The sequence below is a fragment of the Talpa occidentalis genome, unplaced genomic scaffold, assembly GCF_014898055.3.
Source record: "Talpa occidentalis isolate TD23 unplaced genomic scaffold, MPIMG_talOcc4v2.1 talOcc4.7, whole genome shotgun sequence".
NCBI lineage: Eukaryota > Metazoa > Chordata > Mammalia > Eulipotyphla > Talpidae > Talpa > Talpa occidentalis.
In genome coordinates, this window is record NW_023605083.1 from 27,308,214 (window position 1) to 27,328,570 (window position 20,357).

Below are 20,357 nucleotides of genomic sequence, written 5' to 3' on the forward strand. Positions count from 1 at the left end.
GAGAAAGAAATGAAATAAAATTCAAATGTACTTTAGTTCCAGAGTATTGTTCACTTACAGTGATCATTTACTAAGCACTTAAAATGCCAGGTGCTATTTGGGATATAATGGAAAATAATGCTCAGTTGTTGCCTTCATGGAACTTAAAGATATGTGGGACCAAGAGGCAAATAAGTATAGGCTCTACAGGAACTAGAATGGGACAAAGCTGAGGATACAATAGAGTAGAGAGAAGGAATCTCTACCTATTAATCACAATTTGAAAATAAGACAGTACCATAGATTATATATTCACTATGAAATTTTAAGGAATTATTTTATACACTAGGGTTTAAATAGCAGGCAGTATAAATTCTGTCTTGCAAAATTGCAATAGAGGATCACTCTTTCTTCTCTCTTGTCTCCTACCTTTATATCTCCTACGTACCCACCTCCATTACGGATCTCTTCCCATGGTCGCGTAGTCAGTCATGCCTTTGTCTCTTCCACTATATCATGGCCTCATGAGGGCAGGGCCCTGTCTCACTTGTCTTTGAATCAGAGATGCCTGGCACCTGTTCTGCTATTTCCCAGGGACTGAGAATCAAGTCTCACCCCATCATCACTTCTAAATCCACTGATGTGTCATAATGGGAGAAAATGTCGAAAAATGCCCATCAATGAGAGAACATATAAAGTGTGGTTTATTTATATGAATATGTTCCATATAACAGTAGTTAGCAAACTCTATCTCATGGTCAAATCTCAGTGCCTATTTGTATAAGTAAATCTTTATTGAAACCCAGACACCTGAATTCCTGGACACATCTGTGGCTGCTTTCACACCACAATGGCATCACTGAGTAGTTGCAACAATGACTACATGGCCCACAAACCCTAAAATATTGATTGTCTGTTCTTCATAAGAAAAATTTGTTGGGCCTCCCTGGTGGCGCAGGTGGTTGAGCACTGCACTGTGAAGCTGTTTGCAGCCTCTGCAGCATGGGTTCGATCCCTGCAGGGCAGCGAGAATCCCACATGGCGCGGCAGATCACTCTTATCTCGCCCGCTGCTCCCCTCAGCAGTGTGTTTCGTCAGTCTGCCTGTTCTGTTCCCCGCTCTATCTCTGGTGAATCCTCTCACCCCACTACCCCCCGCACATCAGACCTGTACCCCAGTACTTGTATAAATAAAAAAATTAAAAAAAAACTTGAAAAAAAAAAGAGAAAAGTTTTTGACATCTGCTATACAGCAGTGCAAAGAAATTAATCAGCGATACCTATATCAGTCAGGGTTCAACCAGAAAACAGAACCAAGAGAGGATATATAGTCAAGGATTTATTGCAAGGAATGACCTACAAAATTGTGGACCTGGTTAGGCAAGTCCAAAATCCATGGGGAAGGTTGTTTAGGAAGGACAGGCTGAAACTGTCAAGCATGAGCTAAAGCTGCTGTCTGCACATAGAATTTCCTCAGAGAAGCCTCTCTTGCTGCCTTTCAACTGATTGATTTGGGTCCCTCCAAAGTTATCTAGGGTAATCTTTTACTTAAAGTCAACTCATGTCACCTAGCTTCGTGTTTCTTTGAATAAGAGAGGCCAAACTGAGTTGACACATAAAACTGACCCATCAATGATTCAACAAAGACAAATCTTATAATGATGTCAAACAACAGCAATAGAGAGTTGTAAAATGATATGTGAGATGTGGTAACCTTTATAAAAAGGCTTAAGACAAGCAAAACAATTCAATGAAGTTGATGAATATATAGATATATAAAACCATTAGGAGAAATAATAAACAGCAACTTTATGATACTGATTTTCATTAGAGAGGAAGGAGCGGAATGGAATTTTCAGTGGGTATACAGAATCTGACATTTTTTTAGGGAAGGAATTCCAAAGGAAGCGAGACACATAGAAATCTTATTAAGCTTGACCATAGGGTGACAATAGTTTATGGTATTATTGTTAGTACTTGTATGTATGTCTGCAGTCTTTCACAATAATTCTTACTATTTTTTAAATCGTAATGATTGCCCTCCCTCAAAGAAGTCTGAAAAGCTTGTTCCCATAGAACAGTAGTCTTTAAATCAGAACCACACTGGTTAGAACCAAACAGTAGAAGCCTTTTTTTTTTTTTTTTTTCCTAAATGCCAAACACCATTTTGGTGACTGCTTCAGGTTGGTTTTTTTGTTTGTTTGTTTTTTTGTTTTTCATGGATCAGTGTTTCAGGGAATGAGCTTCACCTCTTAGGAGCTGAGCATGGAAAATCACAGTGTTCATCATGCTCCATTCTGTGCCCATCAGAGAGCATGGAGCAGGGTGTGAGTCATTCTCACTGGAGCCCTGACCTTGGCTGACCTCCACAGTGTCAAGGTCTGGAGCCAAACGGAACTCATGATTTAAGGAGCTGCATAGAGATAAAGAGGCGGGTGGTTGGTCACATGGCACGTGGCCCCTGATGGAATGAGACTTGCAGACCTCCCAGGGGTTTTTACCAGGGCCTGCAAATCTGTCCACACACTAAGGGATGCAGCCCTGAGCGTTCTCTCTAAAGAATGTCAGATGACTTCTGATTTAAGAAGTGGTCAAAAGAGAGTCAGAGGTTACAAACTGACATGTGCCTGCAGATCAATCAATTGATATTTCCTGTGGCCTCTCAACATATCTTTTTGTAAAAATATATTCATTTTTTATGCTTGAAAAGATTACATGATCTTTGTAATAATTCAGAATATCTAAAACTCCAGAGAGAAGAAAACAGAACTCTCCAACAATCCCACTGCTCAGTTATTGATAGTTATCTTCTAGTCTTTGTGTGTGTGTGTGTGTGATATATTTTTTCTATAATGAATTCATTCTTTGAACAATTGTTATTGAGCAACTACTGTGTGCCAGGCTTTATTCGAGATGCTAGACATGTAGATAAAAAATGAACAAAATAACCAAAGTCCTTATGAACTAACAGCATGAAAGGGTAGAACAACCATAGAAAAATAAATGCATAACTATGCAAGAGAAATTGAGATGATAGTATTACAGTGGGACAAAATGATACCTAATTATATTAAAGACATAATGTGCTATTCTAAATTCCTCACCTCATATGTATTAAAATAATGAATAAAACTGGTGTGTGTATGTGTACGTGTGCATGTGCATGCACACCAGTAGTTACCATGAATCTATCAGTGCAGTGTTTGGGAAAGGCTTTTTCTAGGAAATGACATAGGAGTCCAGGTTTATATGAAGTGAAGTGATAACCAGGGACTATCCAGGTTAAGAGTTTACCCAATAGAGGGAAACAGCAAGTTTAACTTCCCTAAGCATAAAATAGTTTAGCATGTTCATGAGACAGAAAAAAAGACAAGTACACTTGGAAACTGGGAGCAAGGGACAGAGTGTGGCAGTGACACTGAAGATCTTTACCTTGTCATCAGACTATGTAAGGCCTTGCAGACCACAGTTAATTTTTATTCTAAGACACCTTTGGAAAATTTTAAGCAGAAGAGTGACAAGATCTAATAGTCATTGTTTTAAAGATCATATTGCATATTGTTGGATTTTTAATCAGAGTTAAAGCTAGAAGACTAAAAGGCTCCTGTGGCTTCCCACCCAAGAGATGGCCAGCCTTTGGCCCAGGGCATGCATAGGAGAGAGGAACAGAGTGGAAAGAGTCAGAATTTTATTGAAGTGGAACTCTAAGAGGAACTGTGAGGCTCGACCTCTGAGCCAGTGGGTGGTGCTCATAGCCAATGTGATGGAATAAATTGGAACTTCTCAGACTCTACCCTCTGAGGAAGGGCTGGTGGGAAATATGGGCAGAACTGGGACTTTGGCTGAGGTTTCTGGCAGTTACTCTGCTGGGGCTCTTGGCAACTAAGCAGTTGTCACTTTTGACAGTTAAACCACTGGTGAGGAGACTGTGGAAAACCTGCCAGCTTGCCATGCGCTGCTTCAGCTTGGACTTCGATCTCTGCTCGGTGGATGCTATCTAGGGAAGGACAGATGGCTTTGTACCATGTGCCAGCCTCAAGGTCCCTCTCTCTCTCACCTCTCCCTGTTTTTACTCCCGGTGTAAATGCATCACGTGGTTGTTTCCTGCATGGGTCTGCTTTTGACTAGTGTCCTGTGTTTATAAGAGTATGGGTGAAGACCCACCAATCATGTCAACCCTGTTTACCCTGCGATTACTCAGCTTGGCACCTAAAGTGGGACCAGACAACTGTGGTTGTCAGCACCAGGGTCTCTTCCTTGCATTGGTTACCCTAAGCACCTTGCAGTTGTTGAACACATGGCAGGATTTTTCTTTTCCTAATTTAGAAAAGTTTGGGCTTGATTTAAAATTTTCTTTGCGTGTATTTTGATTCAGACATGGGTTCAATCTTTAATTTAGGCATCTGTCCTCCTCCCTCCTCTACTTCTAAGTTCTGTTTGGGGAGATCTGATACGGTCTGGTGTATGATAGCTGATTTTTGTCTTATGGGAGATTCTGTAGGCAGACATACGGGGCTTGTTTTCAGTCTCTAAGTTAGGATTTTTTTTTTTCTTCTGGGGGGGGCTTCTGAGTATGATGTGTTAGCATTTTCTACAACTCTGTATTTTGCTCAGAAGGAGATGAGCCTTTATTCTGGCTGTGAGTTCACTGAACAAATTCTGGCTGACTGGAACAAATTCCGTTGTAAGTTAATGTCAGTTGTAAGTTAATTCAGTTGTAAGTTAATGTCTAGGAAGTGTTTTTTCTTTTTCTGTAACTCTGCTTGACCTACATATATGCTAGAGTCAGGAAATAAATGGCCTATTGATGGATCTTTGAACTATGAGACTACTCTACAATTGAAGACATTTTGTAGATCAGACAGATGGGATAAACTCCCACATATGTGTGCCTTTAAGTTTCGCTCTGAATTAGATTTTGATTTGTTGGTACAAAGAAGAACAGGGAACAGCCTTCCCTTTCCCCAATAGCTGTTTAAGGGAAGAGCAGGAAGAGGAGGAACATAACTTACTAGAAATTTTTTAACCCACCAGTGGAGAATTCCTTTCAAGAGGCCAACATCCCACCTGGAGAGGCTACAAAGACTCTGAAGGCCTCACTGTCCCCCGCCCCCAGGATAGGACTATAATAGCTTCTCATACCAGTCAAGGCACATGATTTGACCAAAGGAACTGCCCTGGAGTAGGACATTTCCCTCTTTGCCAATTCCCAGTGGTTAGACTGAACAGATAGGGGCAACTCGATAGATACTATTAGTGACAAAACCCCTTTTTCAACAGGGACCTCCTGAATTGGAGAAATTCTGTTCCTCCATACTGGCAGGATCCTAAAAGGATGACTAATTAGTTTTCCTCTATTTTTGTCTCCCCTCTACCTGGGCAAATATATAACCCATATTACAAATGCTATTAACATCAGGTAAGCAGAGAATGGTTTTAAGGAAGGTTATTGAGGAGGAATATTGTCTCCATCAGGAGGATCTAGAAATGCCAGAACTGGAAGAAACTGTCCCATTGGTAGACCTAACTGGTATTCCAATGATGGGGGAATGAAAAAGTCTAGAACACTGTAAGAGGTGCTTATAAGTAGGATTATTAATAGGGCCGAGGCAGGGAATGCCTACATAAAAGATGTCAGCAAGATACTGTAGCTTCAACAAAAGGCAAATGAGGATATGTGAATTTCTTAAAAGGATTATAAAAAACTTATTGTACATACACAGGCATGAATCCAGATGCTCCATAAAATGCTTCAGTGATTATCATGGTATTCATTGGGCAGAGTGCTCTGGATATATGGAGGAAATTAGCCAAAGTAAAAGGCCTTGGTTGATGCAGACTTGACATTTTGCTACCAGAATTTCCTTGTCATCCTAGCCAGCACTTGCCCTAGTTTTGATACAGGAGGTGACTATGCGAAATAAGTTCCATTTTCAGACTCCAGATTTTACATTTGCCTTTTACTATGAGCTATAGTATAATAGTGTGAAGCTCTATGCTCTTCCATATCGTCCAAATTAGCTAATCTCATCCAAATTGCAGTCAAAGAGAACAAAACAAATCTTCAGGATTTGCAAGTGAACTGAAAGAGTTTAAAGAGGATGGAATTTTGAAAGTTACATTCCTTAATTTTGAACACTGCACCACCCATAAAACAAAAATATAGAATCAAAAAGTATATGAAACATGTCCAGAAAGTTTTAGCTGTAACTCATAACTCTGCACTTTCTAGGATATTTATGCCTCCACATGGACCTCTGTATCCTATCAGTTTTGATGACTGGGTCTTATGCAAGACCTGAAAAAGTGGAGATGCCCAAGGCCAGCTGTCCAAGAAATGGTCTAGTATGAAAACTTTTTAATTTGATGCAGAAAACACAAAATCAGAAATGAAAGACTGGAAATTAAAACAGATTCCACAGAAATACAAAGACTCATAAGACTCTCCAATAAATACTTCTATGCAAAAAAACTGGAAGAAGTGGACAAATGTTTGGATACATACAACCTTCCAAGACTGAACCAGGAGGAAATAGGTTAGACAATCATCTAATCACAATGCAGAAATTGAAAAAGTAATAAAATTCTTCCTAAGAGCTAAAGCCAAGGACCAGATGGCTTCTCCTGTGATTTCTACCAAACATTCAAAGAGTACCTAATATCCATATTAGGTAGTCAAACACTTTAAAAAGCCGAAGAGAAGGAAAGCTCCCTAGCACATTCTGTGAGGTCAACCTTACACTGATCCCATAACCAAACAAGGACAGTACAGAAAAAAAAAAAACTATAGAGTGATATCCTTGATGAACATAGATGCAAAAATCTTAAACAAAATCATAGCAAGCTGAATACAGCAACATATTAAAAGAATCATCCACCATGATCAAATAACTTTCATGCAAGGCTGATTCAACATATGCAAATCAATCAATGTCATTCATCAGATGAACAAAAAATTTCCAGTTGCAACAACTTTGAAAGCTATTGCACAGACCATTTTCTACATGATAATGAAGTCAATAGCACTCTCCTCGGCAAGGACTTTAGAAGAAACTTCTTTTTAAATTTGTTTCAAGCGTTCAGTTTTCTGTAGGTTGTTGACTCTTTATGCCCCCTTGTTTGTCCACAAACATATCAGGGTAGCAGTGCCCAAATCACAGATACAATAGGCTACTTCCAATCTAAAAATGCAAGAAAAACACCAGAATACAAGGCAGGGAGGAAAAAAATCTGACTACTGAAGATTCTTCCTCCTACGCCCCCAGTCTTAAGTATGCTAGAATAAACTTAAGGCAACCAATTGATCTTTTATCCATCACATAGGATAGAGAATACCCAGGCTCTGGACATATTTTTCCAGGCTTCTTTCTGGTAGGCGGAGCCATGGACTGAGTTCTGGCTAGCGGAATGTGGGTGGATGGGACCTTCACCACTACCCCACCTAGCATTTGAAAATCTTATGCTCTCTTCCATTTGAGCAGGGATTTGTTGAAGATAATGATGCCACATGATGGAAAGAGCCAGGGACTCTGGATGGCTGAATGTAAGAAGCCAACTCCACCCTTAAACCATGTCCACCAGAGACATGAACTAAAAACGAATCTTTATTGTACTAATTCACTACAGTTTAAGGATTGCATGTTATGTAAGTTTGCACATCCTGATGAACACATGCCTTTTTACCATTGCTCAACCCAGAAAAATATTATAGGTTGTTATGATAGCTTATAGACAACAGCTTTAAAGGGGTGTCAGAATAAGAACTCCATTTTGCTAGCAAAGCATCCATATTCTAATACTGCCAAGAGGAGATATTCGCTAATAAGAGTCTGCCAAAGTGGTTCCCAGGCAGGAAAGTCAGTAGATTTTTTTTGAGAGATAAAAGCAAAAATCAATGGTCTCTTCCTGGTGTATTTACATGGTGAGATGTCACAGACAATTTGAGAAATCTTCATCCGCGCTTGAAGTTGGTTGATTTCAACTGGTTGCCTAAAGTTAATATTCACTTCTAAAAGGATTTATTATCATTAGAATCCTGTGCACCACATTTCATCCAAAAACGAAGCTGATAAACTACAAGTCTTGGCCCCAGGAAAGTTCCATTCAAATAGGGTGCATAGTAATCTCTCACTGTGAGGAGCTGAGCACTTCCTGAAGTGACTACAGACAGGTGTTAGCTATGCCAACACACTGGGTAGACAGCTATTGTCTCTATTTAAGAAGCTTGAGTGTCTTTGTTAGCTCCATTACCTTTCCATTTTTCAGTCTTCCCTTTTTCTAGAAGTTCTAGACCTGGCAATCTTTTTATTTTGACTCATTTGGTGTCAAATATGTTCACTATCGACAATACAAAGTTTCAGTGTTTCAAGGCAATGTGAATCAAACTGAGTATTTCACATAGTACTTAGATGGTTTGGACATGAAAAAAACCTATGATTAGTCATAAAGAAGGCAGGGTCCATCTGCTCCTCACCTCCTGTTCTGCAGCTGGGACGGCAGCCCTGGGTTTTATTCCTGGTTCCATAGCTGGATTTTTTGTGACTTTAGGTAAATTATTTGGACTGTTCCTTAGGGTATAATGATTGCAACAGATTTTGTGAACTTTTGAGGAATACTGCTGGCTTATTTCTGTCACCTTCCCCCACTTCAAACTTGTAAACTGGCCTCTCCAACCAAAGAGGGGGTTCTTTCTCTCTTTTGAAGACTTGGATTTTCAAGGTCCTTAAAACCCAAGTTCAGACTTGTTATACAAAATGTTTGCACAAATTTTGCCTGCCTTTTGGATGTTTTCGAACATGCAGCTTGGTTCTCTGTGTTAGCCTACCAGTTCTCTACTTTTCCCCCTTCTTTCCCTCCTCTCCAGTGTGGTATTCTCTCATTTCTTGTTCAAGTCAAACACTTTTATGTTGTTTTTGAGACTTCTAGGAAAATACAGTTAGAAGAGGTATTGCACACGAGTCTGTAACAGAAAAGGAGATTGAAAAGAAAAGGAGTAACTGGAATTTATACTAACAGATCTTACAGGCTAGTGGAAAATAAACTAGTTTTAATAACATATCACATTTTAAAATGTGAAAACATCAAGCTTTTTTAAGTCTTAGAATTCCTCCATCCTAGCACAAGATTTTCATATTTCAGAGTTCTCTTTCAGGATTGTTCTTGTGCTTATTTTTTTTCATAAGGTTACAATCTCCATGCATGTAATTTTGTATTTTTGTATGAATTTTCTAGGGAAATCTTTCTTAGCTATTTTCTATTTTTCTTTGGTGAGTTATCGGGTATGTTGGAAAACTTTTTAGGTTCAGACATATATGTCTATTAACCCTGGGCTTCCAGTTTTCATTTTGTTTCTGTCTGACGAATGTAAACATCAGCAAGCCTTGAGGAGAGTTAAGATAATATCAACCTTCAAGCTTGTGGCTGGTAGAGTTGCATGGTTTTTTTTTTTTTTTTTTAATTTAAGGAAAACTTAGGGGGAAAGTACTGAGGTATTGGGAATTGCTTGGGGAGGGCTGCAGTACATGCGTACCTCTTCTAGAGGGTTCTGAGCCCTTCCTATTCAATTAAAATCCCTCCACTGAAAGTGTTGCAGCAGGTATCTAAGAAATCATAGACTGTAGGTTATAAGTGACCTCACATAGCCTTTCATCTAATATTCATGATACTGACCAGGAGTCTGAAGCCAAGAGAGAATACACTTCACTGTTGCAGGGACAAAGCTGGGGTGAGGAAGCAGCCACTAGGACTCCTAGGAAGGAGGGACAGGTAGGTTTATTATTCTCATTAATGCATGAGTTAGGTGCATGATTCTGATGATTGGAACCAAGCATGAACAATCTCGCTGGGACTTGCTTACCTCTGCAGTGAGCTGAGGTCTGGCTGGTCTGGATGGCTTCAGTTGTGATGACTCAGCTCTGTTCTAAAGGGTCTTGCCTCCTCCAGTAGGCTTGTTCTCCTGGTCATGGCAGAATTCCAAGAAAGAAAGCAGAAATGAACAAACTTTTTTTAAAAAACAGACTTTATTTTTAGAGTAGTATTAAGTTCACAGCAACATAAAGAGGAGGGTACAGAGATTTTCCATATACCCCCTGCTTGGACATAAGCATCAGCCTTCCCCATTATTAATATCCCCCACAAAACCAGTATATTTGTTACAACTTATGAAACTACATGAACATACCATTATCATCCCAAATAGTTAATTTCACTGCTCATTCTTGGTGTTGTGTGTTCAATGGGTTTGGACCAATGTGAAATGACACCTACCTTTCATGATAATATCATATATTTTCACTGCCCAGAAAATCCTTTCTGTTCTCCCTATTCATTACTCCCTCCCTCCAACTCCTCGTAACCACTGATCTTTTCAGTAGCTCTGTAGCTTTGCTTTTTTTCAGAATGTCATGTAGTTGGGATCATACAAGTAGCCTTTTCACACTGGCCTCTTTGAGTAATGTCTTTCCAGACTTGATAGCTCATCTCTTTTTAGTACTGAGCAATATTCCATTGTCTGGGTGTACCACAGTTTATCCATTCACCCACTGAAAGGACATCTTGATTGCTTCTATTTTTTTTAACAATTATGAATAAAGTTGCTGTAAACTTCCATGTGCAGGGTTTTGAGTGGAAATAAGTTTAATTCCCTTGGGTAAAGTGATTACTGGACTGTGTGTTTGTCAAGCTGCTTTTCATTGTGGCTGTACTACTTTGCATTCCTACAAGCAACAAATAACAGTTCCTATTGCTCCATATCCTCATCAGCATCTGGTTTGTCAGTGTTCTGGATTTTGGAAATTCTAATAGGTGTGTAGTGCTACCTCATCATTGCACAAACACTTTGCAAGACTTCATTTACTATCAAGTTTGCTTTCCATTTACCAAAGTAAATCATATGGGTGATTCTAGAGTGGGGTAGGACTACAAAGTTAGAGGGAAAGGAACCAGATAATGGGAAGTCATTGAGCAGGGCTACTAATGCTATCAAATTTACTACAAGGAATCTATGCATGTCTCTCATAACAAGGGGAGTGCAAATAGCATTTAATATCTACTACACTCAGTTGGAGAAGTTACATTTGAAATTAAGTAAAACAGAGGAGCGTCTTCTCATTTTTAAATGTTTCAAGGTTTTCTGGCCAAGTCACTGAGAGATATAATTAGGAATATCAGGTCTCACATTGTATTGCCGCTTATGCCATTAATTAATTCATGTAATGATGATCTTAAGGCTCTTGGTAGAGTTTCTTAGAATGCTATTTAATAGAGTTAGCTCTCTAAATAACCAGTGGGCATTCAGCTTTGTGACTTCTGTCTGGAAACCTTGAGTAGTTTGCATCTGTGCTTTACAGAAGGGAATCAATCAGGATCTTAATGGAAAGGGAGGGCTGTGTGCACACACATATAAGTGCGTTTGTATGTAACGTGTGTGACCACCTCTGATCCATTGTGATTTCACTTTGGTTTTACCTGTTTTCACCTTCTCTGCATTCCCAGCGAATACAGAGAACTGACTCTGCACTTTCACTCGCAGATTCATTTTCCACTCCTTGGATTTCAGAGCAGACAGCTGAGAGCAGCAGAGTAAAGGAATCAGGGATCACCAGTCCCACTGCCCAGGCAGCCTGCTACTTAGAGTGGTGCCATGCTGCCCCCTACACAGTGATTTATATCGGGAAGATGAAGGGTTCCTTCTACCCCCCACCTCCATCACTCCCTCTATTAACCTGTCTTGAACTTGGTTAATCCAATATTTCTGTAATTTTTCAGGAATTGGGAGTCAAGTAAACTGACGGGGCCCTTGGGTCACTTAATATCTTTGTGATGGATAAATATGTGTACCTGCTCTGCATTTCAATGAGTCTAGAATGCAGGAAACAACTGGCTACAGGTCACAGGGTCCTAAACAAGTGACTCCCCAGAAGTCCCAGTAATGACCAGGCACATCCGAATGAAGCAGGCTGAAAAATAAGCCTAAGAATTATAGACAGCTGTGTTAACAAGGACTTACTGCACTCCATTCTGAGCTGATACTAAACCATAACAAACTTCAGGTGGAGGAGGTACAAAGATTTGAAAACTGAAAAGCAAAGCCTGTTCATTTGCTGAGAAGAACAAAGGGATTAGCCTCACAAACAAAAATGCATTTGGCCCAACAAGCCAAGGACATCTGAAGAAATGCTGGTCTTCCTTGGGCAGAAGTATTCATTCTATCAGTGCTTGTTACGGTGGAGGAAGTGATGAGCTTGAGAATACTACTTGTTTCATTCAGCTGGGAAAGATCCATTACCTTTTCGATTCCTGTTAAGTACATTTAGCTATTGCTTCCATTCCACTCGCTTTATTCCCCCAGAGTCCTTTAGATCTGGCCCCTACCCTTCCACAATTAGACTGGCATCAGGTGAGATGATACACCCGACGCCCACTTATCGCCATCAGTAGAATGTACCCCCCACTCCATCACAGCCCTTTCCTCTTGATGGCCCTCGAGTTTTCTCTCTCCTAGGACCCCCTCCCCAAGCCCTACCTGTTGGGTAGGTCTCACTTCCTGGGAACACCTGCTGTCCTTAGGGGAGACACCGTCGCCTTGCAATCCTATTCTGTCCCTTCCTGCTGAAGGGGCACCCGTGCTTTAAGTGCGGGCTTCGCCGCCAGAAGAGTGCAGCGGGCAGGCGACCAGGCGTTGCAGACTTCAAGGGAAACTCAATTCCAAACGGCCCAGTTTAGCGGGGCTGCAAGCCTTTGGTAACCGCCGGCAAGGCTTTGGCTAGCTCTGGAGCCTCGGAGGAACTAGTCAAATCTAGGGTGCCCCTCCACCCGGGGTTCAGAGCCGCGGGACAGAGCGCCGTGTCACCAAGCACCGACGCGGGCATCCAGTCCGCCTGCGGCTGAGGCTCCCGCCGCGGCTGCTGCAAACCGGTCTGGCTTCCCTGCAGGGCGTGCGGGGATGGAGACAGGGGGTGGAGAGAAAAGGGGAAGAGCCTAGGCGGCCAGCGGGCGGGGCTGCAGCTTCCCGAGCCGCGGCAGCCGCCGCGCAGCCTGCTCTCTCCGAGCCTAGCAGGGACCCGGCGCGCACTGCGCGGTCTTCGGCGCCCGAGCCCCGGGACGCCGCTGCTTCTCTGCCTGCGACCCCCGGACCCCGCGCGGCGGGGCTGTGCCAGGCGGTGGAGCCGCTGCGAGCTGCAGGGCTCTAGCGGCCGTCGCTGCTCAGTCTGGCCGGAGGACTGGCGGGGAAGGGAGGGGAACGCGGGGACACAGAGACTCGCCGCGGCGCGCGCGCATTGCACACTTGCAGCCGCGCGCCCCCGCCGAGGCGCGTCCCGGGCGAGTTTGGCCCCGCGGCTCCCGCCCCGGCACCTGCCCGCTCTGGGCGCTGCGCCCCGGTCCCGACCCCGCCCCGCCAGCCCTCCCGCCCCTTGCCTGCACAGCTCTCCCTTCGCCGGGTGGAAGCGACAACGTCCCGATAACTTGCAGACTGTGGCGCAACTGGTCTCGACAGCGGAGGCGCCCGAATGCTGCCCGGGTGAGGTAAGTTTCCTGCGCGTCCCCGGCCCCTCCTCCCTAGACGCTCCTACTGGGCTCCGGCTGGCGAGGTCTGTGTCTCTGATGAATCCCGGCGGTCTCCCCACGCGCCCACTTTGTTCGCGCGGCGCTGGTGGCCACCCAAGCGGGACCTTGGTTCTGCCGGGACCACGGTTGCGCGCTCTCCGCGGGCACCCACCCTCGCGCCATCCAGATCCCTGCGACCGCAGCGGTGACACTCAGGGTTCACTCTGGCTTCACTTAAGCAGGAGCCCCCTGCCCTGTTCTGGGGAACCGACTGAGTTTGGCAGCATAGGGAGAGAGCGCCCACCGCCTCCGGGTATTAGAACGGCGGCGAACTTACTAGGCGCCCTGAGATATCAAGCAGGGCTTCTGAGTCGGTGTTCTGGTCATTTCTGGCTCTGGGGCCTGATTGAACAGGTGCGGTAAGGTTTCTGCCTAAATGCAGCAACACGCTTTTGCATTTCCTCTGCCTCGCTCCCCGGCCCCGCCAACGTGACGCCTCAACCAGTCGGGGCAGAGGGTGGGCGTGTGGGGGCTACCGAGACAGAGAATGCCAGGGTTTGGTTTGCCATGCGGGTGCCAGCAGTCGCCAAAACAGAAGACACAATATTATCTCTCATCTATGCAGATAAGCATGTTGTCATGTCTTATCCCCCAGCTCACTTGTCTCTGGCGCCCAACATGTTTGGGTAGAAACCTGTTCCAGAGAAGTTGTTTGGATGGGTTGATAGATTTCTTCTCATCTATGGAAACCAGGGCTCTGAATAAGGCAATGCTAGTTGCCTTATTTTTTTAAAAGGTAATATTCTAGAGCAAAAATACTTCCCCCACCCCATCACCAATATCTTTCTAGGGCATCTCAGCCTGCCCAGGGCCCTGGCTTTAAGATGAATGGCACATAGAGACTGGTGGAACCTCAGAATGCCTTAGTCTCCTGCAAACAAGGAGACCCCAACAGTATCTGACCGTGGGTTTTGGGACCCCCTGGTATCCCTCTGCTGAAAAACATCACCCAGACTTCTTTCTTGTTCCATGGAGAGGCTGAAGTGTTCCGCAATTGTTTAAGTGGCGGAGAGCAGAAGGGTTGGTTTCATAATAACTCTGATGTGAAGTAAAATAGTGTTCATGGAGGCTTTTCCCAACTGAAAGGAGGTCCTGGCAGAGGGTGGAGGGAAAGTGTTCTCAGCCAAGCCCACGTCGGTGGGAAGTTGAGCAAGCATCATGCATGATCTCTGAGCCAAGGGAAGTGGAGCTTTTTGTGGCTAGTGGAGGCTTAGGGGGACCCCTGCGGAAGCTGCTAAGTCTGAAGCTGTTGTATAATATCATAGTTGAGAAGAAAAGCATTAAGCACTGAGTGATAAAACCACAATACATTTTTGTGCAAATTAAGACTAAAGGGATTTAGTAGTAATGCCTTACATTTGTATCAATAACTTGCTATTTGTAAATGTTTTCCAGTGTTGTTACTAAATTCTGACCATTTCTGAAAGAGACAGGGCAAAGATGGTGAACCACATATTCACTGGAGGAGCACAAGGCTCACAGGTACAGGGACTTGTCAAGGTGGCTGGAATTGGAATCACAGCAGAGTTCTTTGTGGTAATAGTGCTGCTTCTGTATTCCCGTGTTTCCAGTGGCCAGAGTGCTTCATTTATTGTGGTCTGCTCACACTCGCTGTGGATTACTGTTCACATTTTGCAGATGAAGAAACTAAGGTTTAGACAAATGGTGGCGGTTCTCTGTGTTATCATGTTTACCCTCCTTGAGTTGACAAAACTTGAACTCAGAACTCCAATGCCTGGTGCATTGCTTTGTGGAGTATGCTGTTGTTCCATTTTGATTACAAGGGCACATTGTGGGTATGGCAACTTGTTGGGCATTGACTGGTGATCTGGACTCTAGTTCTGGGACTACATTTGACTGTATGACTTGAGTCAAATCATATCACCTGTGACCCGCAAGTCCCCCACGTATAAAACAAGAGGTTCCTATGAAATGAACTTTTTCTCATTTTAACATCCTATGATGCTATTAATGTATTTGTAATCCAATGTTATCATTTTCTCCAGGGGAAAGAAAGCTTTTTATCTTGTGTTAACTAAAGGATTTAGCTAATTATCTCTTTCACTTGTAATTACTCCCCTCTCTCCTAGACCACATACCACTTAATGAAGTGAAAGGAAATTCCAGGGGCACTTTAGCTTAGCTTCTCTATTGTTTAGGTTTAGTGTTACTATTTAACTTGGAAATATTCTGAAGGGCTGAACTGCTCTAAAATACATGTCAAGATTTACTTGAGTTTTCCAGTCAACTCCTACAGAGGTTTTTTGTTTTTTTGTTTTTTTTCCTTCCAGCTTTGGGGTTTGCATTTAGTAAACATGCAATAAATAGCTGTTAAGAGAATGGAGGTGAGTGAAATCACTCATAAAGAAAACACATGCTGTCAAACAAAGTATCTCATTCTGTTCAATTCCCAGCAGCTGCTGACACATGACAATTTACCTATAAGGTGTGCTTCCTGATGCTGGCAGCTCCAGGTGCCTGTCATTGCTCTCCTTCCTGAATGCATCATGAAACAGTTTTGTTTCTCCTTGAAGGCAGTGGGCTCATGCCATCAGTGTCCAGCTCTTTTGCTTGCTTCCTCACCTCCCTTAGGTATACTATTTTAGGAATAGTATATTCCTAGACACTGACTTAGACCATTTAATGAGAATATGTCTTGAGATGGTGAAATCAACCACTTTTTTTCTACTGGAGTACATTTCAGCAGATGCTAATACTGGTTAGTGGTTTCAGAGAGGGAACCTAATTAACAAAACCAACCTAGTTTCTATTCCCTTTAAAAATCCTCTCCTTTTTTCACCCCTACTTCCTATTGGAGATGTGTAATGTTGTTATGTTTTTTGAAGAAAGATGATAAAGAATTGGAATGGGTCAGAATGGGTCTTAAATATTGTTAACAGATTCAGCCATTGGGGGTTGAGGTTTATTTCTTTCTGATAAAGAATTCAAATACTAACTAGTTCTGAGACTCATACCTTTTATGGGTAACAGAGCTAAGGCTGAGAGGTGAATTGACTTGTTCCCTATCACACATGATTAGCTGGAGGGCCTGGGCTACTGCAGGTTTCTTAAGGTTCATACTAAGGTTATACCAGGAATTATGTGTTTTTACTTTTAGAAACACAAGAGTTAACCAAAAACTTCTGTTTAACCATTAATAGTACAACATCACTTTTTAAAAAATGTTTTAGTGTTTATATTTTAATTCTTGTCTTATCAGATATTAATGAGAAAATGTCTACTCATCTATTCACTATGTTTTTTTGACTTCTGTCTCACAGACTCAGAATTAATAGTTGTCTTGAGCCAGTGTTTGGGGGCAACCATATGAGTAGAAATACAAATGTATGTTCACTTGTGTAGCGCCAGCAAGGCACAGAGTAGGTTATCTGGGAAGATGGGTAAAGGAGGAGCCCTGGAGCCTTCAGTGGCTTGTTTCAAGCTTTTAATGATCTTTCTACACCATTTATAGTGAGGCAACCAGGTGGGGGGCAGGCTGGCAGGCCTCCTAGCCCCCCAACCCCCAGTGAATCTTTACTCTTTCTGGACTCTGGCGCTCTCTCGTCTCTCCACTGGCCTCTACTGCACGGTCCTCTGCTGCCACGCCATGTCCTCTGTGATGCCGCCCTTAAAGGCTCAGTCTCTGGGCTCAGGTGCGCCCATTGGGCTTGCGTATAAGACCACAGCTGTTGATCGTTGATGCTAATGGTGAGAGGGTAGAAAAATCCTGATCACTTCCATTTACCTTACAATTTTCCAAACTTCTCAGTAAATAAAACCAGGAGCCAAAGGTGGCACTGTCATACAGCTGGTATTGTTATAAATATGTATATATTTTGTATTTTCATATTTCTTGTATTTCTGTTAAATTATAAATCAGAATATACCTTATCCTGGAAAAAAATTTTTTTCTGGTTGGAAAGAACTACATTAGTTACTCTGTAAAACATCAAATCTTAAATGTATTTGTAGTAGAAACATGTTCTCTTTGTATCAAATATGTTAATTGCAGTTGGAAGAAGTCCTTTTACTTAAGAAACTGACAGGTTGGAACCTACACTACTTAGCTCAGTGGTTCATTTGTGGAGTTGTAACTTTGGCAATGCTTTTAAATGCCAGGAAACCTAGCTTTTATTTTATTTGGTATTTTTCTTTTGTAAAATAAACTTTAAAGTTAATCTGATGATAAAATTTTCGAAGTACTGTGTAGTAAACAATTGGCTGCCATTGATGAAGTGTTTTATTCAGTTAGGTTCCTTTCAGTATAAAGGATTAGGCCAGGAAAAACAAACTTGATTCTGTGTATGTCATTCTCAATTTCATTTACTTCTGTCTAGCTTCATCAGAGGAGTCAAAAGAAGATGATATAGGAAAACACAGAAATCCTACCCAATTTGGATCACTCCTAGGATGATTCAAAACATATATCATGACTGAGATATGTTGGCATGTTTATCAATTGACAGTGCATTGAAATTATCATTCTAAGTTGAAACAAACCTGCATTTGAATGGACAGCTCTGTGACATGTGTATTGTAGAAAGTCATCTGTGGTGTCTATGGAACTGAATACACAGTGGGATGCTGTATAGTTGGGGAGTTTACTAAATGGTGAGTGGTGAGTTCTTGAGACCTATTTTCTGTGTGTTTGGAAAGTTAGTTGTGAAATTGTAATGGAAGGTAAAGCATTGACTGAAGCATTGCTGCTGTTAAAATTGGGGGGGGGGTGTCTTTCAGTGGAAGTTCAGGTGAGCAAAGAACTTGCAGGTGGTAGGGGCCTTGGGAGCATCATTATACTGAACTGGAATAATGTTCCAGAACTAAAGGTAGGACAAGAAGAGGTTCATCCCTTTTGCAAGAATAAGGTGATACTTAACCTTTGCTATCCAGTGATGCTGAGCAAGGAGTTGGAGAAGAGGATAGTTACAGTTAACCATAAAAATGTGTTTCTTTGCTTCACAGACAGTCTGGCACAGGAAAGGCAGTAGAGTTAGCAGGTTGGGTAGTGGATTTTCAACATTTAATACACACTATTTTTTTTAAGGTTATGTCTATCATCAAAAGATATTTTTAAAACATGACCTTAATGTTTATTTAAAAATAAAATCTGAAACTTTTGAATATTTTTTGAATTGTGTGAGGTTACTGTGTTAGGAATATTTTGAGGGAGTAGTCATTTAAATGAGAAAGATCCAATTCTTAATTTTCTTTTTTTAAAAATTTTATTAACTTTTTTTCTTAGATCATTGTAGTCCCCATAGTTCTCCCACCACCATGTCCTCCATGAACCATCACCAGATTCCCTTGTCAAAATAGGGGAGGGAAAAACACACCTTTTTCTTTAAAAAAACAAAACAAAACACCTGTCATCATGATCTATGGATCATTTGGTCACAACATGTGTTGACAAAGTAAAGAAGCAAAACTATGATGAACCAGAGGGAGTGGTAAACTCATCATAGGTGTTTAGTTAATATTTGTCAAAGTAAAAGTTTAGGCTTATCTTGTATCTCTCTATTCTTGGAACTTAGCACTATGCCCTGGCAAATGGTGGGAATATAATAAATGTGTAGTGAACATGTGTGCATCCAAGTGAATATTACTCTTCAAAGCCTTGGTATGTTTCATAATTATTGGAATGCTTCTGTTATTTTCCAAGCCATTTTAGAATGATCAGACAGGCTGTGAGACAACAGTTTCAATGGTTTGTAGTGATTCTTCATTTTTCATCATACATGCTATTTATTCATCAGTTCTTCAATCTATTTTTAACCAACATGTCTAGGAATGACTTTTTATTTTTCTTATTTAACAGAAATAATCTAAATATAAAATTTTTATTTGATTTTTATTTACAAGTATAAGGTAAATACATTTTTCAAGCACTCAGAGTAACTTAATAAGTTTGGCTCATGACTTAATAGTGAGTTTGGCTCAGGGTGCACAGACCACGATGGACTTTAGGTTTCTCTAAGTTACTCAGCTTAAATGTCACCTCCTCTTAGGGCCTCCTCTGTTCTCTCACCTAAAGGACACCTTCATATGTTTTCTTCACTTACCGTAATATATACTTAACACATTTATGTATTTCACTTGATTTCCTATCACCATTGCCCAAAAATGATACCAAATCCAAGATGATAAACTCTTTAAGAACAGAGGTTATGTTTCTGAAATTGTTTTGCTGGTGCTTTGCACCAGCAGTAGGTGCCCTGTAAATATTTACAGTGGGTGCCCTGTAAATATTTAAATGAATGAGGAATAACACGGGTCCGTCCTATCTAGATGAACTGGGCCCCACTGAGATCACTCAAAGTGAACAGGTTCCACTGGAAGACAGTTGTTAAAGGCTGGAACTGTCGTCCTTATGACCATGCCATTGGGGTGGTACCGAACCCTGAAGAGTAGGAAACGACACTTGTTTAGGTGAATACATTGTGAACAAATGTTAATGGAACAGCATCTCTATGTAACAAGTTATTCCTTGTCGTTTACTCAAAACTGAATAGCAGAGAATAGATAAGTGGAAATTATCAAGCATAAAACATGCCAATATTGTTAAAATAGAGCCTGAAATTACCTAAATCACAAATATATGAAATTACCTAAATCACCAACATATGAAATTACTAATCAAGACAACTTGGGGATAATATACAAGTAAATGCTATGACACTTCAGGTAAAAACTCCCCAGTCTCCACTGGTTTATCTCTAAGTACTAGATACAGCAATAGCCCAACACCAGGGAAGAAGCCAGCATAGTGGCCTTAGA

The 20,357-nt window shown here is 41.6% G+C and overlaps 1 protein-coding gene and 1 long non-coding RNA gene across 3 annotated transcripts in view; one reads left to right on the forward strand and one right to left on the reverse strand.

Moving 5' to 3' along the window:
- The window catches only part of LOC119232754 (uncharacterized), a 31,305-nt gene extending 18,479 nt beyond the window's left edge, over window positions 1-12,826 (reverse strand). Inside the window, exons 1-2 of the long non-coding RNA XR_005122194.2 lie at window positions 12,502-12,826; window positions 9,835-9,933 (exon numbers count right to left, since the gene is read on the reverse strand). This is a non-coding gene — a long non-coding RNA (uncharacterized LOC119232754). The remainder of the gene's footprint in view (window positions 1-9,834; window positions 9,934-12,501) is intronic.
- Window positions 12,827-13,018: 192 nt separating this feature from the next.
- PIP5K1B (phosphatidylinositol-4-phosphate 5-kinase type 1 beta) overlaps window positions 13,019-20,357 on the forward strand; it is a 285,967-nt gene continuing 278,628 nt past the window's right edge. Inside the window, exon 1 of one of the 2 annotated variants that reach the window (XM_054689118.1) lies at window positions 13,019-13,502. The gene's annotated coding sequence lies outside the window, so the exon portion shown is untranslated. The remainder of the gene's footprint in view (window positions 13,503-20,357) is intronic. The other variant, XM_054689116.1, reaches the window with a different exon arrangement.